Genomic DNA, 24,603 nt, shown 5'->3' on the forward strand with positions numbered 1-24,603 from the left:
ACCCTTCACAGGCCCACTACATAGTGACGCATAGGGTAGCAGCCCCTCTGGCATTTTCCAGAATCCACAAATTGCCAGTCTGTGCCTGGTGTGTGTATAGGAGTATGTGAGGATATAATTCTGTAATCATTAAGGAGTCACGAAAGGAGTTAGAGGTTTTTATAAAAGCTTGGTGAGCACAGCCCCAGATGGTCTTGAAATCATGAACAGAAGATAAAGCAGTAGGAACATCTACTTTGATGAAGGCAAAAAGTAGAGCCAGAGAATTGAGGTCATATGTACAGAGACTCGTGGTATATATTATTATGGGCAAACTCAGCCCAGGGAAGAAGCTTAGACCAGTTATGGATTATTATGGAGAAGAAACTTCCAGGTCTTGATCAGTCCTGTCAGTCTGGCTGTTACTCTGAGGGTGGTAAGCAGAAGAAAAGTTAAGGGTTATGTCCAAGAGCTTCCATAAGGCATGCTAGAACTGGGAAACAATCTAGACACCCCAATCCAAGACAATGGAGGAGGGAAATCCATGTAAAAGAAACATTTATGTGACAAAAATCTCAGCCATAGGAGCATCAGACAGGAGCTTATGCTGAGGATCAAAATGGGCCAACTTACAAAAATCAATACACTACCACAAGGACATAGTGAAATTGACGGACTTAGGTAGGTCAACAAGGTCAAAAAGTCCATGGAAATATCAGACCAAGGCTGAGCTGGAACTGGCAAAATAAGTGTTCTGTTGCATTCAAATAGTACAAGCGGCAACCTTGCGACATCCTGGGCAAGAGAAGGCCACCAAAATAACCTGGAAATAAGTTCAGCAGCCTTCTTAACACCAGGATGGCTGGCAACTTTGGAAGAATGGCCCAATGCAAGGACTTTGGAGGACCTAAGGTTGAGGAATAAAGTTCTTATACAGAGCATGCTTAGAGGAAAGCACGGAGGAAGGCAAAGTCCACAGGACCAACAAATCACTGAGGGGGAATAATGGTGGAGGGAGGGACCAAGAACCAAGTCTGTAGGAAATTAGAAAATTGAGTCTGGAGAAGAAAAGTTCCAAACAGGCCTAGAGTGGAGTTTCTCGTGGTCTTGAGGATGATGACAGGCTCCACAGTTTCCTCGAAAAGGTGGCACCACTCTGCCAAGGCTAGTTTCACAGTCAACAACGGCAGGAGAAGAAGGTACATGGGTGCATGGAAACTTGGAGATTGGAATGCAGAGATAAATTGGCACCCACCCCAGAGTTTCAAAGTCTGAAAGGCCTTTTTGGCTTCAGGTGACCAGTAGACTTCAGAATCTTTGCGGGTAAGGGCAGTAATGGGAACCACAATCTGTGACGAATCTTCAAAAAAGTTGGCAAATCCCAAAAATCACTAAACAGCCAGGAATGGCCCGGTCCAATAGTTCAGAAATTAGTGACAGAGGGTAGCAAGTCTTCACTGCGATCTTGTTCAAGAGTGTGCCCCTTAGTGCTTATTTAGGGAGTACTTATTCCCCAGTTTTGGCTGAGCTCTACACACCTAGTGCTAGATAAAGAATCTGGCCATGACTATCCTCACTTGCCGTATAATGAATTTTGTAACAACGGCGCTACCTTTTTCTTCAGGAAAAAAAAAACATTGTAAATTGTGTGCTTAGAATAGCTCTCTGATCAAGTATAATTTAAGTTATTTTAAAGGTTTACACTTGCACATCAGTACACATCTGGGGAGGGGCACATTGCATCACTGGATAGAGTCTGTGCTTTGGGGTGGTCAGAAATCATCAACACATTAGAAGTGCCTGATGTAACAATACTGATTATGAATCAAATTTACTGCAGAATTCACCTGTTTCTATGCTGTCAGGTAATGTATATTGGAATAATTATCATTTGTATTATACATTGTATACTGTATATATGTTTTGGACACACGTATGAGCATAATGAGAGAGCCTCCTGTGCTTACTATGTGCATGCATGTCACGTAAGATCAGGAAAGCAGTTGGCTGATCCTTTATTACATGCATGCACATGATTTAGCTTTCTGAGAGCCCAATATGGAGACCAGAAGGGTTAGTGGCTCACAGTGTCACCCACCAATACATGGACTGAAGGGGTGAGGCTCAGGAATAGAAGATTCCTGGCATAAAGCACCACTGTGAGCGTCCTTCTAGTGCTGGGGACTAGTTTGCCTATAAGCTTGTACTACCTCAGGGTGTATTCTGCCTATGCCCAATTCTGCTTTATAGTTGTTATGCAACTGGATGACGTATTTTATGCAACTGTGTAAAAAGGTTGTGTTGAAATACACTAAGCCTTCACCACTTTAACACCGCAGTATATATTGTAAATTTAGGAGTGTAACAAAATTCTGGTGTAAAAAGAGTCACTACCTTGAAAAAGTGGAATTGAATTTCAGCGTGCTTTACTTAGCTTTTTACAACACTTTGTTGTTTAGTGCCTGAATTTGTCCTTTTCATCTTATTATGCCAGGTCTAAGCTGATGTAAAATAACAGTGATAATTAAAATAAATTAAATACCCTTTTAGATATTGGAGTTAGCTTTTTTGATGGATTATTTACGTGACTGCAGCGTATGGTGTTAAACTTCGCCGAAGCGCCTAACGCTAGCGTTAGGCATTTTTGTTACTTCGCAAATTCACTAATGAACGCTGGCGTAAATTCGCTAGTGTTACTTCGCACCCTTACGCCTGGCGAATTTGCGCAACGGACGTAACTACGCAAGTTCACTAACGGCGCATTGTTCTGAATGCTACCTTTTACACTAGACTTCCTTCGCCACCTCAGACCAGGCGAAGCGCAATAGAGTAGATAGGGATTGCTTCAAAAAAAGTTCAAATATTTTCTAAGTCCTAAAAAACGCTGGTGTTTTTTCTATATTATTGTTGATAGGCTGAAAAAGAACAAAAAAATTTTTGGGGCTCCCCTCCTTCCCCCCTACATTTCCTAACTCATGGCAACTTAACTATACAGTGGGCACATGTGTAGGGCAAAATAACATTTTTATTTGATGTTTTGGAGGTTTCCCAGGCATTTGTAGCGCTGCTACATATTCCTCCATTGAAAATTGAATTTGGCGCCGTATGCAAATTAACCATCGCTAGTGTAACTTCGCTTCGCGAATCAACGCTAGCGCAACTTCGCAACCTTACGCTACCCCTGAGCGCAACTTCGGATTTTAGTGAATTTGCGGAGTGCAGGCGAAACTACGCCTGGCGAAGTGCGAAGTTACGCCTGGCGCAACTACGAATCTTAGTGAATGTCCCACCTAGTCTTTTATATTTACTTAGTCTATTCTTCCATTATTAAGTATTTTTTCCCATAAAGAAATAAGGAATGACCATGAAATTGGCCACATATTTAGAAGCAAAAGGGCCCACTGACACCTGGGCCCACTGGGAGTTTTCCTGGTATCCCGGTGGGCCAGTCCGTCACTGCTATTTACTGTATTTCAACCACTTTTTTTCTTAAATCATTTGACACACCTAATGTGATCCCAAGCATTGTTCCATGTTGTACCAATGTTTTCCATGAGATGGCAGAATTGTGTTAGGAATCCCGAGCAAAGAATCAAAAATTAAAGGGGTGAGGTGGCAAATTTAATCCCAGCAGAGCAGCAAGCAGGTTTCCAGAATATTGGAATGACTGGCCACGTAAACCAGCCCTAGGTCCTTGCCTTTGTGGCATCATTTACATGGGTTGACTGTCACGGCAAATTACCTGCACTTTTCTTAGATGTTAACAATCACTTAAAATTTCTGAATTAGCTGGTTTTGTGGAAATCACTTGAACCATTTTAAACTTTTATTTTTTTTACATTTTTAAAAAAGTTTCAAAAGTTACATCACAAGAGGAAGGCACGTCATTCAAAATTATAAAAAAAAAAATTATTAAAAATAAAGACAATGCAAAGGGTGCTAAGAAAAGGACATTCTATAGCAGTGATCCCCAACCAGTAGGTCGTGAGCAACATGTTGCTCTCCAACCCCTTGGATGTCCTCAAAGCAGGTGATTATTTTTGAATTCCAGGCTTGCATAAAAATGAAGCATAGTGCCAAGTAGAGCATCCTTTAGGCTGCCAGTCCACATAGCCCTTGTTTGGCACATGTTTACATGCTTGTGTTGCTCCCCAACTCTTTTTACATTTGCATGTGGCTCACGGAGGAGCCCTGTTCTATAGCATGCTAAAAGGTCATTTCAACTGCATAGCACATCTAGTGGCCATTAATAAATTTGCAGTTCGGCTGATCCCTGGTTGCTGCATCCCCTGCAGTAGTTGTAGTAGCTATAGATAAGTCATTCCTTATCAATTCTTAGGCTAAGGGCACACATGGTGTGGAGCAAAGCTGATCTATCCTGTATTTGTCCTGCCTGGGTAGTAACAAGATTAAGAGCAAACTGTTTCTATGCATACAAGGTGGAGAAAAATGCAAACACAATTATTTTTTGGCTAAAAATGGAACCATGCGTCAGCTGGTGCTCCATATTTTGCACATCTTTATGATGGATAAGTTGGGTGGGACACCAGTGAAAAAAACAGTGGACGCCAACCGAGGCCCGATCCCGTTCGGGCAAATACTTGGTGGACTATTGCATTTATGGTTTAGTGGACTGGGGAAGCTAAGTTTCCACTGAACACTAATGTTTTTTTTTTTTTTAAATCTCTGGCCACCAATATTACTTTTAACTTTTATGGGGGGGAGCCGTGACCACCATTTCTTTTATTTAATGGGGTGATCCTGGCCGCCAATGTTTTTTTTTAACTTGGGGGGGCTGGCCACCAATGTTTTATTCAAATTTGGGTGGAGGAGCTTGTGACTGGGGCAGGGGTGCAACTAGGGGCCATGACTGGAGTGGGTGCCCTGGACACCCCAGTCCAACACTGCATGACTACAGCTCTGTTTAACAAATTCAGTGCTGTATTATTTAGGAAAGTGCAGTTCCCTGTGCTCCATTCTGGAGTGCAAATACCTGCCCTGCATAGGGTTGCCACCTGGCCGGTAAAAATGATGGTTGATCCCAATGTTATTAATAGGGAAAAAAGCCTAGCCCTGCCTGCTCTCATGGCTGGGCACCGTGCAATGTATAAAAAGAAATATGGTGGCGTGTGTCTGCTTTTTGCACTTTGTGTTCTGCCCTGCCAATTGCAAATGTGTCTATAATATTTTGATTTTGTGTTAATCACTGCCCAAATTCCTCAATATTTGTCAGTGAGGTAAACACTACTAGTTCCTACTAGTTCACTTCCTAATGAAAACATGTAATCTATTATCTAGAATATTTTTGGACCGGGGGTTTTCTTGATAATGAGCACCAACACAAAAAAAAACATTTAGCTATCAAACAAGTATTTATTCCGTAAAGTGTGAATAAATACTTGGGTTTTTCCCCACCAGTATGGATTAATGCTAGCTTACAGTAGTTACTAGCACGTACAAGGGACTCTCATTACTACAGAGAAAAAAATCAAGCATTACAAAATAAGGATTGTTTGATTAAATTGGTCTCAGTGGAAATAAATTATATTCCTGTGTTTCTGGATAATAGCTTTCCAAATAATAAATCTTATAATTGCTAATTAAGAGGAATCATGTATGACACAAGTATGTACTCACCCAAAAACAGGCAGGTTTGTGTCACTGGGCAATAGGTACTCCATAAACCCACAGATGAAGTGTCATAGGAGAGAGAGAACTCGTGTATGTGCCTATGTTCTTTCTCTGTATTCTATTATATGTATATAGAATAAATATTACAATTTGTAGTAGCTTAAAATCACACATACAGGGGAAATATGAATTTCATTACAATAACCACTCTTTCTTTTAGATGCTTACAGTTAGATTACATATTATTCAATGTTCTGCCATGAAGGCTCCATGTAGGATCAGCCTCCCATATTGATTTGCAACACACATAGCATAAGATAACTATTGTTCTGCCACATGTCCACTCATTTGGGTGTACATTAATGTATATTTTAGTTAGTTTCTTGTAAGATTAAACATCTTCTGGAAGCACATCACAATTTGCATTTGTTTTATTAAAATAGCTTGACTTTTTGTGCAAATTTAAAGTTAGGGTTTACCCTTGAAACAGATCCTGTATAAATTATATTTACTGCTCCAGAAACAGTCAAAGGCTCCCTTGGTATCTATAATACTATGTTATTTAGGAAAAAGACAGCAGGTCCATCATTCACTTCCTCTCAAGAGACCAACTAAAAATTCTACTACTGATAATGGCTTTAAAATTATAGCCAGGAATTTACAGGCAAGACTCCTAACTTCTATTCACAGTCTGAGAACTCCGCTATCTATATGGAAGACAGAAACCTATAAAATTCAGAATCAACATTCAACTGTGCATGTATCAAAGGGCATTAGAGCTAAAATAGGTACTGTTAAAACAAAATACAGATGACGGAGACAAATAAATCAAATTATATTTATATATATATTATGGGAGATTTTAAAAGGCTGGTTCCTCGGCTCGCTGTTGAACGTTATTTTCCTCTTAAGAAAAAAAACGAAAAAGTTTGCCAGGTTTCAGGTGTCAAGATTTTTACGTTTTTCCCCATTCTGAAAAACGACTTAGCCAGCAAGCCGAGGTATTCTAATGCAAAAACCAAGCGTGACTTTAGGTACTCACGTGTGGTTTTAAGAAATGGAGGCTCAAGCATTAATAAATCAGCCCCTACGAGATGTTATTTAAAAAGTCAGTAGACTCCCTTGTTCAGCATGAGTTCAATGAATAGGGATTGTGACAAACATACATTTTTGCTTACTGATCAAATTTTTAGATTTTTATTCTCAAAGCTTCATATGTTTATAAGAATTTTAGCAGACATAAGAAATGAAAAAATGGAAAGACCTTTATCTGGAAAACCCCTAAATCTGTCCATTCAGGTAACAGGCCAATCAGCACAAACTATGGTCACTTTTCTATTGATCCATTCATTTGGACTGACCCAAAGAAAAGGTAGTTCTATCTCTGCGTCACTTCCACATCTGCCAGTGAGTCAAACACTGGTAAATATTGTGCATTGGTGATCGATAGATCAACTAATATCCATAGTGCATGGATAGTACATATTGCCCTTTATTGGTTTGCGTAGGGCCATCTTTAGGGCTGGGCAGGCATAGCCTGATTTCTTTTGTTAATCTGTTAAAGTAACGATCTGGAACGGTAACAGGTTTTAAAAGACACAAACACATCTGTGATTCAAAGGACAATACTGTATGGAAATTATATCAATTTAGCATCATTACAGGAGTGCAAGAAAAGCCCCTGATTGACAGGATCATAATAACCCAGCAAGGACTTACTGGTGCTCCAATTATTACCATCATCATTATGAAAACTGTCTCAGCAGAAATTAAATAAAAAACCTAGAATGCAGCTTCCTGAAACTAAATAAAAATATAAAAACCTCAATCATTTTTTTGTGCACACAAATATAATAAAGGGTATCATTTTGCCTCATACATATTGCAGATTTTGCCTCCAATAAGGATTATTTAATTATTTGCTTAAAATGGAGTCTATGGGATATGGCCTTCCTGTAATTTGGAGCTTTCTGTATAAAGGGTTTCCAGATAATGGATACCACTCCTGTAATAATGTACACAAGTAGCTTAGTATAAATAAAGATATATATAGGGTTAATCCCCTGTGTCTCCTGGTAGGACAGGTAGTAAACAATTAATACAGCCTTTAAAAACCCCCACAGAGCCCCTCCCACTCCATGTTATTTTCCTAGCTCCTTATTCACAATAAACACACACATTTGATGCTCATATATATTTATTCAGGTAGGGTATATTTGTACTGCCTTACGGACTAATGGAACAGAAAATTTAGATGGTAAGTATACCAAGCACATAGAGGGAATTTACTAGCTTCCCTGATTTGGGAGGGACATTATGCCTTCTTTGACTGCACCGCCTGGAGTACTTTGCTACCAAAGGCTGTATCTTGCAGAGAAAAAATGTCTGTAGTGCTTTGCAAACGTATTGAGGTTGTACCATGTGGCTGCTTTACAGATTTCTTGTGGTGAAGCATAAGTTCTCTCTGCCCACGACATTGCCATTCCTCTTGTTGAATGAGCCTTTAAGACTTCAGGTGGACTTTTTCCATCTAGCTCATAGCACAAAAGAATTGCCTGTTTAATCCACTTTGCAATTGTTGACTTGGAGGCCTTCTTTCCCTTGTTCTTTCCAGTAAACAGGATAAACAAGTGATCCGACTCCCTGAAAAGTTTAGTCTTGTCCAAGTAGACTAATAAACACCTTTTTAAGTGCAACTTGTGCAAATTCTCTTCCATCTCTTTTCTTGGTTCCGCACAAAATGTAGGAAGATTTATCTCAGCATTAGCACACCAAGATGTAGGTACTTTAGGTACAAAGTAAGGCAAGGTCCTTAAACATACCTTATCTTGACAGAACTGTATATATGGCTCTGACGCTCCCAATGCCTGTATTTCACCAACTCTTCTGGCCGAAGTAATTGCTGTTAAGAAACCAGTCTTAAGAGTTAACATCTTAATCTTGACTATGTCCAATGGTTCAAAAGGCATTGCACACAGTTTGTTCAGTACAAGATTCAGATCCCAGGAAGGCACATATGATTTTGAGCGAGGTCTTAACCTAGACACTGCTTTCAAAAACCGCATTACCAAGGGATTTGCTGAGAGTCTTTTACTTAAATACACTGACAATGCAGAGACTTGAACCTTCAATGTACTGGGCTGCAACCCTTTGTCAAACCCTTCTTGTAAACATTGAAGTATATGAGGTATTGTCGTCTGTGATGAAACTAGTTCCTTGTCAGGACACCAGGAATTGTACTTTTTTCATACCCTATCATAGGAACTTGTTGTAGATTTTTTCCTGGATAACAACATAGTCTCCACCGCCTCTTGCGACAGCCCTTGCTCTAGCAATGTCTTGCATTCAGTGGCCAAGCCGTTCAATTGAGTTTGTTGATTTCTGGGAAGCATTTTCCCTTCTGTAAAATCAGATCCGGCTTCAATGGCAGTATCCAATAATTCCCCTGCGACAGATACAACAGTTCCGGAAACCAAGCTCTCCTGGGCCACCCTGGTAATATGGCTATTACCTTCGCTCGATCCTCCTTCACTTTCTTTATTACCCTCTGTATCATTGGGACTGGAGGAAATACAGTATGTAAGCCAACCAATGAACCCAATTTATGGAGAAAGCATCCAAATGTGTCTGTCTGTCTTGTCGGTAAATCGAGCAGAACTTCTTGCCCTTGGTATTCTATTCGGTTGCCATTAAGTCTTTCTGAGGATAACCCAATCTCTCCGCTTTTTGACAGAATGTCACTTGATCCAGTGACCACTCGCCGGGAATAATTGTTTGACGGCTGAGTCTGTCTGCCCATTTGTTGTTCATTCCCCTGTTGTGTAATGCTGATATGTGCATCAATTCCATTTCAGCCCACTGCATCATCTTCGCACATAGTTTGATCAATCTCATCGATCTGGTACCACCTTGGTGATTGATGTAAAAGACTACAGCAATATTGTCCGATTAAATCAAGACATTGTGGTTGCTGATTTCCTTCCGGAATTCTTTCAAAGCTCTCCATACAGCTTTCATTTCCCTGTAATTTGAAGATTCTTTTCTCTCCTGTTAAGACCACAGGCCTTGAGCCAAAACGTTTTTCACATGGATCCCCCATCCCCATAGAGATGCATCTGTGGTTATCACCACTGTAGGGGGAAGATGAAAAGACAAGCCTTTGTTGAGGTTGCGAACATGTGTCCACCATTCTAATGACTTCTTTTTACTGACCGATACTTTCATCATTCTGTCCAGACCTGAATTCTTCTGGTTCCATGCATTAAATATTTTGTTTTGAAAATACCTCATTAGTGCTCTTGCCAACGGAACTGCTTCTATCGCTGCTATCATGTGTCTTTCATTGTCTGACAAATTTAAATTAATCTGGTCTGCCATAATTCTTGAATTTCTTGGATCATATTGTTTACCTTCTCTTGTGGAAGACTTATTTTTAGTCTGACTGAGTCTATAACCAACCCAAGGAACTTTACACATGTGGAGGGTTGAAGATTTGATTTTTCTTTGTTTATAATCCATCCATGTGCTTCTAGAAAACTCAATTTGTTCCAGATGATCCTCTATTTCTTCTAGGCTTGACACCTTGAGAAGCCAATTGTCTAGATAAGGCACAATAAATATTCCTCTCTTCCTGAGAGCTACTGCTATGACCACAATTATTTTAGTAAAAACCATTGTTGCTGAGGTTATCCCAAATGGCAGAGCTCTGAACTGTAGATGTCTTAACTTGCCTCTGATATTCACTGTTACTCTGAGGAATTTTCTGCTTCTGTGATGTATTGGAACATGCGGGTAAGCATCCTTCAAGTCTATCGTAGACATTAAGGGGCAAATTCACTAAACAACGAAGCGCAAGCGAAGCGTGAATGCGCCAGTGTAGCGCATTTTTGTTAATTCGCCAATTCACTAACGGACGCTGGCGTTAATTCGCTAGTGTTACTTCGCACCCTTACGCCTGGCGAATTTGCGCAACGGACGTAACTACGCAAATTTAATGACGCTCAAATTATTATGAACGCTACCTTTTACGCCAGACTTCCTTCGCCACCACAGACCAGGCGAAGTGCAATAGAGTAGATAGGGATTGCTTCAAAAAAAGTTAAAAAATGTTCTAAGTCCCAAAAAACGCTGGCGTTTTTTCATTTTCAAATTAACCATCGCTAGCGTAACTTTGCTTTACTTGGCGAATTAACGCTAGCGCAACTTCGCAAACTTACGCTTCCCCTGAGCGCAACTTCGTATTTTAGTGAATTTGCCTAGCGCTGGCGAAGTGCGGCAAAGCGCGGCAAAGCGGGCGCGGCAAAGCGGGCGCGGCAAAGCAGGCGCTGGCGCAACAACAAATCTTAGTGAATGTCCCACCAAGTCTCCCTTGTTGAGGATACTGTTAACTGACTTGATTGATTTCATTCTGAATTTCTTTTTGAATATATTTGTTCAAATATCTGAGATCTATGACTATTCTCATCCTTCCTCTCTGTTTTGGAACCAGGAACATCCTTGAATAAATTCCTTGTTTCCATTCGTGTACTGGAACATCTTTCAATACCTTCAATTTTATAAACTCTTCCACGAGTTTCTGAAAACGTTCTTCTTCTTGAAATGACTGTAAGATTCTTTTTACTGGATGACGGAAAAATTTTATTTGGTATCCACTTTTTATTGAATTCATTTGTCTGTTGTTGATCTCTCCCATTGATCGTAAAAGAAGAGTCTGACTTCAACTTCTTCACACTGAAACTAATGCTATTGCAGGCTTAGCGACCGCCGCTGCAGCTAGATGTGGTCTTCTGAGTGCTGTATCCACTCTTCTATACATTCTATACTCTTCTATACATAGCAATCCTGCCGTGTCCTCTACTGGAATTGTTGTTCTCTTCGACAATCTGGCGATAGAAATATCCACCTTAGGAGGTTCTTCTTGTTTGTGTAATAAAAACATCTGTTTAAACCTTCTAGACAATTCCGGTCTCTTGGTAGGATCTATCCATTCTGCTTCCAACATCTCTTTTACTACTGGGTTCACGGGAAAAGTATCCGCCTTTGTTTCAAGAAAAAAAGTAGTGAATCCTTAGTAACATTTTGTTCTTTCTTTTTGTTCTGATCTTCCATCACGTTATTAACGGCTGTAATTAACCTTTATGTCTTATCTGCCAGAAAAAGAACTATGCCTTCTTTTGCCTCCTTTTTTGCCAAAACAGATGCAGTGGAAGAAAAAGATGATAATTCACCAGACTAAAGGTGGCCATACACGGGCCGTTAAAAGCTGTCGACAGTGTATGTGGCCCTCCGACGAGCTTCCTCGATCGATATCTGGCTGAAAGTCATCCAGATATCGATCATCTGTTCGTTGATTTGGTCCCGTGATCCGACCGCCCGATAGCCATCGTTAGGATCTGATCGTTGGGCCCTTGGGCCCACGATCGGATCAGCCCGATATTGCCCACTTGATCCTCTTCCAGAGTATTTTTCATACAAGCCATGCAAAGTCTTTGCATATGTTCATCAGGTAATGGCTGTTCACATGCAGCACATAGTCTGTGTTTTATCTTTTGCTGACGCTTGGATGGTGACTTAGACATCTAAATTAAATGTCTGTATAATCAGTACATATATCTGTATGAATGTGCAGGGAAACACCAAACATATGGTGTAGACATATACATACCTTTTCCTTATGAACAGAGTTCACCCAGCCTGCTAGCATGCAGTACTAACGCTCCTCAGTACATAAACACAGACCTCTGTCTCCCTTTTAAGGGTGTATATATACATCATGCTCACCTTGAGCGTGCAGAAAACAAACCCCCTCAGCGTCCGCACCATCCTTGTTCCTGGTGCGCCAACCCGGAAGTGACGTCATAGCGAGTCACAACCCAGAAACGAAGCCACGATCCTCCGCTTCGATCCAGTCTGGTACCGTTCCGACGCATTTTTACATTATGCGTCGTGCCTGCAATGCCTGTCCCTAGCTGCTTCCTCCAGTCAGCTATTTGGAATGCACCTTTGCTACAGGATAAACACATCCCCCTCCGCTCACCCTCAGGTAGAATGGCCTGCAAGTCCCTCAAGACCTGGATCTTCATCCACTTCACTACCTATCCCAGGTAGGACAGGAAAAAACATGGAGTGGGAGGGGGTCTGTGTGGGTTTTAAAGGCTGTATTAATTGTTTACTACTGGTCCTACCAGGAGACACGGGAGATTAACCCTCTATGTGCTGCCTGTAGGACGTAATGGAATGGATATTGTACAAAATAAGGCTATACAGGTTATCCGGAAACCAGTTAGAGATTTCCACAGTCCGCAGAGTGAAATACATCCTCTCTCCATTCATTTCTATGGGATTTTTAAAGGCGTATTTATCAAATGGTTAATGTTTACATGATCTTCTAATAGACTTGGGGCATATTTATCAAAAAGTGAAGTTAGGGATCGCCAAAGACCTTTAGTGCCACTCTCCATTCATTTCTATGGGATTTTTAAAAAAGTATTTATCAATGGGTGAAAGTGAAAGTTCAACCTTGGATAAATACGCCTTTCAAAATCCCTTAGAAATGAATGGAGAGTGGCGGAATTTCACTCTAGTGGACTGTGGCGATCCCTAACTTCACTTTTTGATAAATACTGTATGCCCCCTAGGGTATTAAGATCCAAATTATGGAAAGACCCGTTATCCAGAAAACACCAGGTCCTGGGAATTCGGGATAACAGGTTCTATACCTGTATTATGGCGACTAGGACTAGATTCAATGGTCATAATGTCAGTTGTTGCTTTGTTTCCAATTAACTCGGAGAGGCCAAGGCAGCCGTTTCAAAGCCCCACTACTTCCTAGGCCAGGGATCAGGAACCTTGGCTCTCCAGCTGTTAAGGAACTACAAGTCCCACAATGCAATAATGGAGCCTTTTGAAGGAGTCTAAAGGCAAATGCATTGTGGGACTTGTAGTTCCTTAACAGCTGGAGAGCCAAGGTTCCTGATCCCTGTCCTAGGCCATTAAACTCTGTTAATTTGAAAAGGAAGTCATAAAGTAGCCACACAGGCAGCAGGAATAAATCCACTTTACAATGGATATTATCACCAAAGTCTGCTAATGGGAGAAGTATATTACTAAGAACTATATAAAGTGTCATAGAGGCAAGGCACCTGGCTTTATTCTACCATTCCACAGAAAGGCACATTAAGTTATATGTCAGATTTGTCTGTCTAGAGACAGACAGTGAAAGAGACAGCCTTGAATCCCCTGTGCCAAGAGACTGGTGTTTTAAATTTGTTGACTTCCCCCAAATGAGCAATACTTGTATGCTTGAGTCAGCTGGATTCCTTAATATAAAAGCGATATACGGTGCACGTACCATCAGTGGTCCATCCTCCACCATTGATCCAAAGAAGAAGTTTTCGTACAGCACCAATCAATTTAAAATGCCTTTATTGGTACATTTTATGGCAAACAGCCTGGTCTGCGACGTTTCAGGCCTTCAGGCCTTTTATCAAGCTCTCACAGTACGAAAACTTCTTCTTCCCCCAAATGAGTACAGGATGTAAGAGAGCAAAAAAAAAACTGGAAAGCCACAAAAAGCCATTGAATGCATCTAAACCTTGGGGGACTTAATCAATAAGATTAGTCTTTTGGCCAAATGCTCCTTTTTGAGAGCTTAAATATTATGTCATATATTATTATTACTCTTTATTTACATAATGTTGACATGTTCCGCAGCACTATTTTCTTCTTCTTCTTCTTATTTATATACATAATTTAAATTCGTCCCCGCCACAGTGTAACTTAAAGCCTCAATGAGCCTGGTTCACCAGACTGATGCTAGGCGCTACAAAAAGGGTAGTGTAGAATTTGCTAGTGTTGGGTCAGTATTTGTCATATCTTACTGCAGCACTAAGAGACTGGTCATAATTAGTGGGATTAGTACCCTAGCAGATATTCTAGCATTTAGGGTCACCAGCGCCGGATTTCAATGTGCGGCGCCCCTAGGCCGCGCGGTCCGACCAGGCGGCCGCGCGGTCCTAGCGCCCACCTCACCTCCCCTTCCCAGCGTGCCGGCGTTTTTTCGCCGGCGCAGCTGCTGTAATTGAATGGGGACGCACGCGTCCCCATAGTGCGGCTGGGCAGCATGCCGCCCCTATTTTTTTGCCGCCCTAGGCCCGGCCCTATGCGGCCTTGCCGCAAATCCGGGCCTGAGGGTCACAGCTGAGAGTAGAGGGCAGAGAATGGTGCCCTGATGTCTTCCGACGTGGCAGCCCCCTAATGTTTACTTGAAAGGCACCTTGTGGCACCAACGAGTATGCTTCATTCCATAGCATCTGGGCATTAACTAGTACAGGTATGGGCAGACTCCGATTTTCCTATACGGGCGCCCCCATTCTTAACTCCCTCCCGCCTACCATCACACGCATAACACGCCCCCAGCATGAGCTGTGCATCCCCAGTGTTCTGTAGAATGTGACTGGGCAGCCACCCCTAATATTTTGTCACTCTGGGCCTGGGTATGGGATCAGTTATCCGGACACCCATTTATCCGGGAAACCCATCTCCCATATTCTCCATTGTAATCAAATCATTCAAATTTAAAAAAATGATTGCCTCTTTCTCTGTAATAATAAAACAGTACCTTGTACTTGATCCCAGCTAAGATATTACAATACATATATATATATATATATATATATATATATATATATATATATATATATATATATATATATATATATATATATATATATATATATATTGATAAAGGCCCAGGCATGGGCCAAAACGTTGGATGCACAAGTTGAAATAAAAATCCTTTTTTTCACGAAACATTGGAAACAATTACTGTATGCTAAAGCTTTGACCCTGCACCCACAGTAACCTCAAGACTGGATCAGAGTGCGTGCGTTTGTATATATATATATATATATATATATATATATATATATATATATATATAGATATATATATATATATATATATAGATATATATATATATATAGATATATATATATATATAGATATATATAGATATATAGATATATATAGATATATGATTTGAAAAAACAGATTGGGCAAACCGTATATCACAGAAGCTTATTTACAAGATATGATCTTGCGGCCAAATGAAAGCCACAGCAATGCCAATTGATCCCCCCCCCAGCTTGGACAACTGGGAGCTGTATACAAAAACCATGACATAAGGAGGTAACAGACATCGGAACTTCCAGTGCTTTAGACAAAGCCCCTTTCTGTCCTGCACACTCTACGCCAACTTTCACTTATTATTATTTATCCATCTGCCTGCCCTTCCTGAGGTTGTTATTAACACCTCTGACCCTTGAAACATTCACTTCCTGCTCCCCTTGCCTTGTTTGTTCTGCATGTTGTCAGTAAGTGCTTACCTCTGGCCTCTGACCTCACAGATGGTGGGAGCCGAGCAGCAGCAGCAACAGCAACCTGTATGACTAGAACAATTATCAGTCACTCAGAAGGTGCTAGCCCATGCACTGGAAGCGCACAAAACAAAAAAGAGATGTTTCCCTGTTCAGCCCTTTAAATGACAGATTGGTTTGAATCTGGACTCAATCTCTGTAGCACTGGGGTTTTACTATAGAAGAACATTTCTTTCATACATTTCTTTTTTTATTATGTTGAAGAAATGTAAAATGTGAGGGGGTACGCACATATTTGTAATATGTAACAGATATTATTATAACATAATATGTATACATCTAATTGCAATTCAAGCATCTATTGTTTTACAAAGAAGGTGTGATTTTTTGTTAAATCCAGGAACCCATTATTCAGATGGCTTTGGGATACAGGAATCAATCAACCAATATTTCTTCATTTTTCTTCGATTTTATTTTTCTGTACAATAATAAGACAGAGCCTTGTACTTGATGTTAACTAAGCATAGTCATATGGGTTTTATTATGTTTACATTTCATAACTTTAAAAGATGGTGCTTCGTGTTATGGAATAACTTGTTCGACTCAGGCTGGGTTCTATCCACCTGTCCCTACTTCTCACAAAGTTGTATGGGAAATGCTCTACATAAAGCAGATGTGGCAGTAACAAGTATAGGGTGTTTTAACCATTGTTGGTTTCTCCCTGAGGGCTGCCTCAGTCAAAATGCTACATGTGCCATAGGACTAAAACTGGCCTGTAAAAGTTACTGGTCCACAAAAGAACAGCAGCTGTGGCTGTGGGACAGCTTTACACATTGTTCTCCCTTTGTAAATGAGCTTCTGTCCTAAGAACTACAACACAACTGTTGTTTACTGTTATCCCTGGTGGCTTTACTATGGGCCAGCTATTGAAAAAGTGATTTTGCAGACTATAGACATCATTCATTTGTTATGAAAATTGTGCACAAGTGAGCCTACTGATGCAGAGGATCGCTGGAGCTACCGTCCCCAAGTGCCTAAAGAATTTGTGACTTCATTTTTATGCTGAGCATTGGAAGTGACATTGCCTAAATTATTTAAGAGCAATACATCTGATTCAGTCACAATTGTCTCTTATGTTTGCATCATTTTCCTGTAGACTGATAACCTAAAAAAAACAGACAATCCTGAAAAATCTAATAATACAGTAATACAGTAAAAAGTAATACATTTTGTTTGATTACTTAACTAGCAATGTATATCTTCAGCTCAGAAGGCATTCTCGTTTTTTTATATAACCTATATAAGTATGTTATAGGTTATGAGCCTGATGTAAATATGTCTTTGATCTTCATCCTCCCTTTCAGTTACCACAATTAGGTCTAAAAACAGACAATGAAGGAGGACTGGAGTCTTGTCTCAGGAATCAGGAATTTATAAATTACAACCCTCTAGCAGCAGGATGGCATCCTGGAACTCAGGCGTTGAGCTTCTAAACTGTAGTTCAAGATAGTTCAAGCTGGAGATGTCTTTATATATTCCCCGAATGATTTTCACCCGAAAACTTTTTTTAAGATTTCTTATCCTTTTTTTGCTCATCCTTTTTGCTCTGAAACCTCCAAAAACTTCTGGGTATTGCACAAACCCAGCAAACATCACAAAATCTTTGAGACTTCTCCCATTGATTTATATGCAACCTCGACAGGTCTGAGATGCCAGATTTTCCAATTTGGACTTTTCGATCCTCGAGGTTTAATTAATTCTGAAAAATTTGTGATTTTATAAAGAAAATTTTTTCGGGATTTTTGCATTCAGAATTTAGTAAATAGCTCCCTAGGTCTACTAGAAAATCATGTAAACATTAAATAAACCCAATAGGCTGGTTTTGCTTCCAATAAGGATTAATGATATCTTAGTTTGGATGAATTGTTTGGCACATTTTTTCCTCTATGGTACTGCTCTGTTGCAAATTAAAAAAATGCTCTCCCGTGTAGCTGCAGCAAAAGAATATTTTCAAATTGTATTTAATGTTCACCCAGCACAATGTTTCAGGTACGTGGGTTTACAAAATTCAATATGAACAATTCCATGAGAACTGTCATAAGAGAATAATACTTGTTCATATGCACATGCCAGTTCATATTTGATGAACTTTGATTCTGCAGAATATTGCATCATTAAATGTGATGACAGCTTTCCCTTTAAGCTAAAAATGGAATCCATCCTATTACAACCTGCCCTTGGCACCCTTCTGTCTAACCCCAGCACTTCTCCTATCTATTTAAGTAGCTCAGATTTATTTAATCCTTAAAATAGTTTTACATCTACCCCTCCCGCTCTCAAATATCACACAGTTGTTGCAGGGTGCCATGGTCACTTTGTACTAGATTTATGGGGTACCAGTTCTGCAGTCTTTTAACCGGAGGTGCTAGCAAACTACACAAAGGCAATTCCCAACTGCACTTGGTGATATATTTTGCTTGCTGCTATGCTATCACAGAGAATTGATATCTCACATTATGCTATATAACAGCATGATATACAGTACAAAGAGTTTAAGCCGTAGAATCTTTATGTTTAAAGAATCTCAATATTGCTTAAAAGATCTGTAACACCATAAAATAAAAATGTATGTTTTTATATTTAGCGTTTGTATCATCACCACCTACAAATACTATTTCTCAGCTGCAACTGTGCTGTTTTATACAAGGGAGGCTTTCATTCCATAGTTCTGTAATGACATTTTACCCCTGTGCAACCTGTGTAAGAAATAAACCCATTGTATTCTAAATTATTATCTGTTATGGAAATGTATGCCATATAATCCAGAATTATCTTGAATGACTGGCTCCTGTGGCTACACAGCAGTGTATTTATATATACTGGTGTTATTACTAGTGCAGGATATCAGTGCATTTCAGTGGATGCTGGTTAAAACCAAGTATAGAAGGTGCAAGTCATTGCAGTTTTATGAAAAATGCATCAGCAGAGGTATGCAACCACATAAATGAAAGGCATAAATGCAAATTTGGAAAGATCGCCTTCCATGAAGAAGAACCTACTATGAAATCAGTTTCTGGCACATGCCATAGGGGAGACTGAGAAATGCCTGAAATCTAATGCTAACATAGATTGATTTTGACTGGTGACCCCAGCCCATGCATGGGACCAAAATAAATGCCTCCTCCATTGGTATCTGATTAAAATTCAGCCTGATATTTATCAGGAAGGCTGGAAATCTCAACAGGTCTGGATATCCATATGTGAATGTGACTGTATTTTTGTATTTATTTATATTCTGTAATTTGTATTTGTCCCTGCTGTTCTGTTCATGTGTTGTAGCCAGGGATCCCCAACCTTTTGAACTTGTGAGCAACATTCAGAAGTAAAAGGAGTTGGGGAGCAACACAAGCATGAAAAATGTTCTTGGGGTGGCAAATAAGTGCCGTGATTGGCCATTTGGTAGCCCTTATGTGGATAGTCAATCTACAGTGAGACTCTATTTGGCAGTGCACCTGGTTTTTATGAAACCAAAACTTGCCTCCAAGCCTGGAATTCAAAAATAAGCACCTGATTTGAGGCCACTGGGAGCAACATCCAAAGGGGTTGGTGAGCAACATGTTGCTCACGAGCTACTGGTTGGGGATCACTGGTTGTAGCAATGTACAGGGCTGTGAATACAAATCGTGCTATAAAAAAAAACCACTTTGCACATCAGTGAAAGGTACAACATATTGAAGCATTTAAAGCATGTTTTAAAGGAAACATATACCAATGTAGGGCTATAAAACCCTGCTGCATGTACTGTATATATGCCTTTTTCACAAAAAATACTTTTATTTTTAGCAGTATGTCCCATTGGGTAATACTAAATAGAAAATTGCCATTTTAAAAACTAAGGGCGCCCCCTGCAATCATACGATTCAAAGTGCACGCAAACAAATCAAACAAACCATACATGTCAGGTCACATGAGCCAATTAATGGATGGGGCATGTATTCTTCTCATTGTGATCCGATTAATTGGGCCCTAGGGCCCATGATCAGATCAGACCAATATCGCCCACCTCAAGGTGACGACGTTGTTAAACAAGCTATATGTATGACCAGCTTTAGAAGCTGCAGTATTTCTTTCAAGGAGATCTCTGAGGCAGCACCCAGACCACCACAAAATGATGGTTCAAGGTAAGAGATGCTTAGTAAGAGATGCTAAAGGGCAATATTTACTTACATATATATTCCAGTTTGGTAAGATTCTTTAATATGATATAAACTATAGTTTCTTTTAATATCCCTAAGCCATGTTGAATGTTCTATGCCATATTCGAGGAAAAATACACAATATGCTTATTTTCACGAAAAAAAAGCGGATACTGAAATACCAAAAATCTAGTATGGTTGTTTTTACACAGTGACAGGGATGCCTGCCAGTGTGTGTGGTGTATTTGGATGCTGTTTTATATACAGCATGATAAGGAGTCCCCTTTGTGTTTTCCATTCATTGCTGTTCATTGGTTTGTTTTTAATTTATTCATGTGTGGGATCCTTAAAAATCATGTCGAAAGTTGATGGCCAGGCTTTTGGACAAGGCAAAAACTACCTTTGACCATGTCCCAAAAAGGGGCATTAGATAAGTGGGATCCTTGTATCAAGAACATAGCTAGATTATAAAGCTGCTGTAAAAGTTCAATGTATGCCTCCACACTGGAGCTGGAGCTCCACACAGTTCCTCAACTTAAAACATGTGTGAGAATTCTTAATAGAACTCATGCCCAGACTAAAACTGAGTTGACTAAGAAACCTGAGGGGTCATTCACAAATGACCTGGACACAAATGCAAATTTGCGCCACATAGTTCTCATTCACTCACTACCTGCAACCAAGGCATTGCTACTCTCTTCACCGTGTGCTAGATTAAAATATTAGTGTCTGAATGATGTGCAAGGTAGGGGCAGGATGGGGGATAGCTATGTACCTCCTCTAGCCTCCTCATGAATACAGTGATACTGTAAACACTCATAGTACATAGTAACATAATAGGTTAGGTTAAAAAAAGACACACATCCATCAAGTTCAACCTTTCCTGTTTAAATAAAACTATAAAACCTGCCTAACCGCTAGCTGATCCAGGAGAGGGCAAAAATCCCTGATGAAACCCTCTTTAATTTGCCTCAGAGGGGGGAAAAATACTTCCAGACTCCAAGATGGCAATAAGACTAATCCCTGTAGCAACGTGTAGTAAGAGCTATCTTCATTAACCCTGAATTTCCTCATGAAGAGGACAGACCTTTGCTGGTTGTTTGCACTTTGTATACTGCCTTGCCATTTATAAATGAGCCCTAAGGAAACTTAAGAACAAAATGAAGGTGTTAGGTGATTTGGCCAGTAAAGAGGGATAGAATAAGGTAGTATTGCACTGTACGTTATAATATTTGGGCCCATATTTTGCAGACAATTTGATTAAAACTCATTAATGTTACCATATTTAAAACTCAATGGACTGCCAAAACTTTATAGTGCTTAGTGTGTCTGCCCCTACTCCACCAATGGTAGTTCTACTTCTGCTAGGGAATATCTTTAGTATTATTACCTGCTTGCACATCAGGCAAAGAACCAGATAGAAAAGCAGTCCAACATACATTAAATCCAGTAATAGGATTTTTATAAAGAGGGGTGACGCTAGAAACATATAGTGTTTGTGATTAAAGGCACTTTTTGCAGCAGTACTTCTGCGCTTATTTGTACCCATACCTATTACTGGATTTAATGGAATTTTTGCTTTGGATGGAAGCAAGGCATTGGGTTACTAGAAGTGGATTTCAAAGGGTATTGATACCATTGTATTCTGACCAATCCAACATACAGACAAGACATCTTCATTCTTCATCTATGCCTTTATCACTGAACAGTGTGGTAATACAATAGTAAATAATGATCTTATCTAGTTCTTAATAGTCAGCCTTTACCTTAGCCTGCAGATTAAATGATGAATTGTATGTGTATTCATTTAACGCCTCTAGGCTGAAAATATGTCAGCATATTATTCAAGGTTTTTTTTAGTTGAGCTGTCACTTTTAGGAAGAAAACACATGAAATTTTACGGCTGAAGCCATAAGGCAGCTTGGTAGCCATGTAATGCAGGTTGCAAGTGGATGGTTGGCTACATAGCATAAACTGGTTTTGACTTTTGAAGGTTACAGAGAGTGTGGGAACGGCTGCTTAGTCAGGAAACAAGAAGGATTTAATGGCTCCGGTGGAAAATCCTTTTTGCAGGGAGCTTTACATTCTCACTGCACATACCCAAACACTGCACAAGTTGTGCACACTCTATGCCCGGGACATGAAAACAAAATCAACATTTGAAAAAATGATTAGGGGTTATTTACTTACTGCAAGTGCAGCGTGCAAAGTGCCATTTTGAATGCCATTGCCATGTTGTGTTTTCCTTCAATAATTCCAGTATCATTGCTTGAGTGGTGGTAGATGCACCTGACTTAATTTGCAGCCCATGTGCGAAAGCTTCATTTGATGCAGTAAGTAAAGGACCCCTACTGTATTGTAAAAGGTCAAATCAATACCAATATAAGAGCCATGGCTCTCTTCATCACTCTTCTCAGGCTACCCACTAGGTTACAGGTATGGGACCTGATGTCCAGAATGCTCTGGACCATTTCCAGATAACGGATCTTTCCGTAATTTGGATCTTCATACTTTAAGTCTTCAAGCAAATCATGTAAACATTAAATAAACCCAATCGGCTATTTTTTCTTCCAATAAGGATTCATTATATCTTCGGAGCAAGTGTAAGGTACTGTTATATTATTACAGAGAAAAAGGAAATAGTTTTTAAAAAATTGGGATAAAATGGAGTCCTTTGGGAGACGGCCTGTAATTTGGGGCTTTCTGAATAACAATGCCATATCTATACCACTATGTAAACTGTATACACCCCTTCATAGCCAACATATGGCAGAGCAAACAATCAGCAGGAAGCATTTACTTGTCACCTGTTTAGGGTAGGGACACACTGGGCGATTTGGGGAGATTTAGTCGCCTGGCGACTAATCACCGCGACTTTTCTCCCCGAATGCCTCCCCTCGCTCTGCGCCTGGCTAAAATGAAAAATCGCCTGCGCTAATCACACGCGGCAATTCGTTTTCCGAAGTCGCCCGAAGTTTCCTCGTGAGGCAACTTCGGGCGATTTAAAAGCAAGCATTGTATTGTTTGCTATGAATTACTGCTCCTAGACAAAATAAGTACCTTATAATAAATTTGGGGATAAGACTTTTATGTAAATACACAGATAGAAGTCTATGAAGATTTTCATTTATTCAGGTCATGACATATACAGTATCTAGTAGAATTAAGTCAAAGGCAACTGGACATTCAGAGTTTTTTTGAAACCTTTCACCACTCATCCGAGTGGAGTGAAGGAGATGAGTGGTGAAACGTTTTCGAGGGAAAAAAAACTCTAAGGGCTATTCCACACGGGGAGATAGCCACGCGTTTGCGGTCGCGGCGACAAAGCGCCGCGCCAGTCGCCGCGACCGGCGCAGGCGACAGTTTTGTATGGGCGCCTATGTACATAGGCGCCCATACAAAACTGTCGCCTGCGCCGGTCGCGGCGACTGGCGCGGCGCTTTGTCGCCGCGACCGCAAACGCGTGGCTATCTCCCCGTGTGGAATAGCCCTTAGAGTTTTTTTACATAGGCGCCCATACAAAACTGTCGCCTGCGCCGGTCGCGGCGACTGGCGCGGCGCTTTGTCGCCGCGACCGCAAACGCGTGGCTATCTCCCCGTGTGGAATAGCCCTTAGAGTTTTTTTTCCCTCGAAAACGTTTCACCACTCATCTCCTTCACTCCACTCGGATGAGTGGTGAAAGGTTTCAAAAAAACTCTGAATGTCCAGAATGGCGAGGCATTTTCAGGCGACTGTTGAAAAGCGCATCGCCTCGTGTGGTTAGCACAGGCGTTTTTACATAGGCGCCCGTACAAAACTGTCGCCTGCGCCGGTCGCGGCGACTGGCGCGGCGCTTTGTCGCCGCGACCGCAAACGCGTGGCTATCTCCCCGTGTGGACTAGCCCTAAATGTCCAGTTGCCTTTGACTAAATTCTGCTAGATTCTGTATACACAGACAGAAGTTGCACAAACATCATTCCCTGAGCTCTTCCCACTTAGCCTCCTTGTCAGACATTATTATCAGCGAGGCTGACTTATATATTAGCAAAGTCTGCTTTACATAATCAGCTTTGTAACTGCGATTAGGTTACTGCTAAACATTGAAGAAATGATGTTGCATGATTCCCTCTGGCATTCAGTAGTGCCTGTGACCTCCTGCAGCTTCTCTGTGATTAACTTGCTGGTTTTTAGTTTGTAGCGATTTTATTGTCATATCGTATTAAAGTACTTATCTCAGTGACATAACAGCTGATCTCTAAGAGGATTTTTAGCTCTTGTATAAGCAGATACTTCAGTTACAGGCAACATCTACACATTTTCTGTAGTTTATGTCAAACATTATAAGAATGTGGTTTCTATAGGTTACTAGACATGGTAGATTTTGCAATTGTGTTTACATTACACCTTGCAATAGTAGGGCAGGGTCTCCTTCATTCTGTGT

The sequence above is a fragment of the Xenopus laevis genome, chromosome 3L (assembly GCF_017654675.1).
Source record: "Xenopus laevis strain J_2021 chromosome 3L, Xenopus_laevis_v10.1, whole genome shotgun sequence".
NCBI classification, from domain to species: Eukaryota; Metazoa; Chordata; class Amphibia; order Anura; family Pipidae; genus Xenopus; species Xenopus laevis.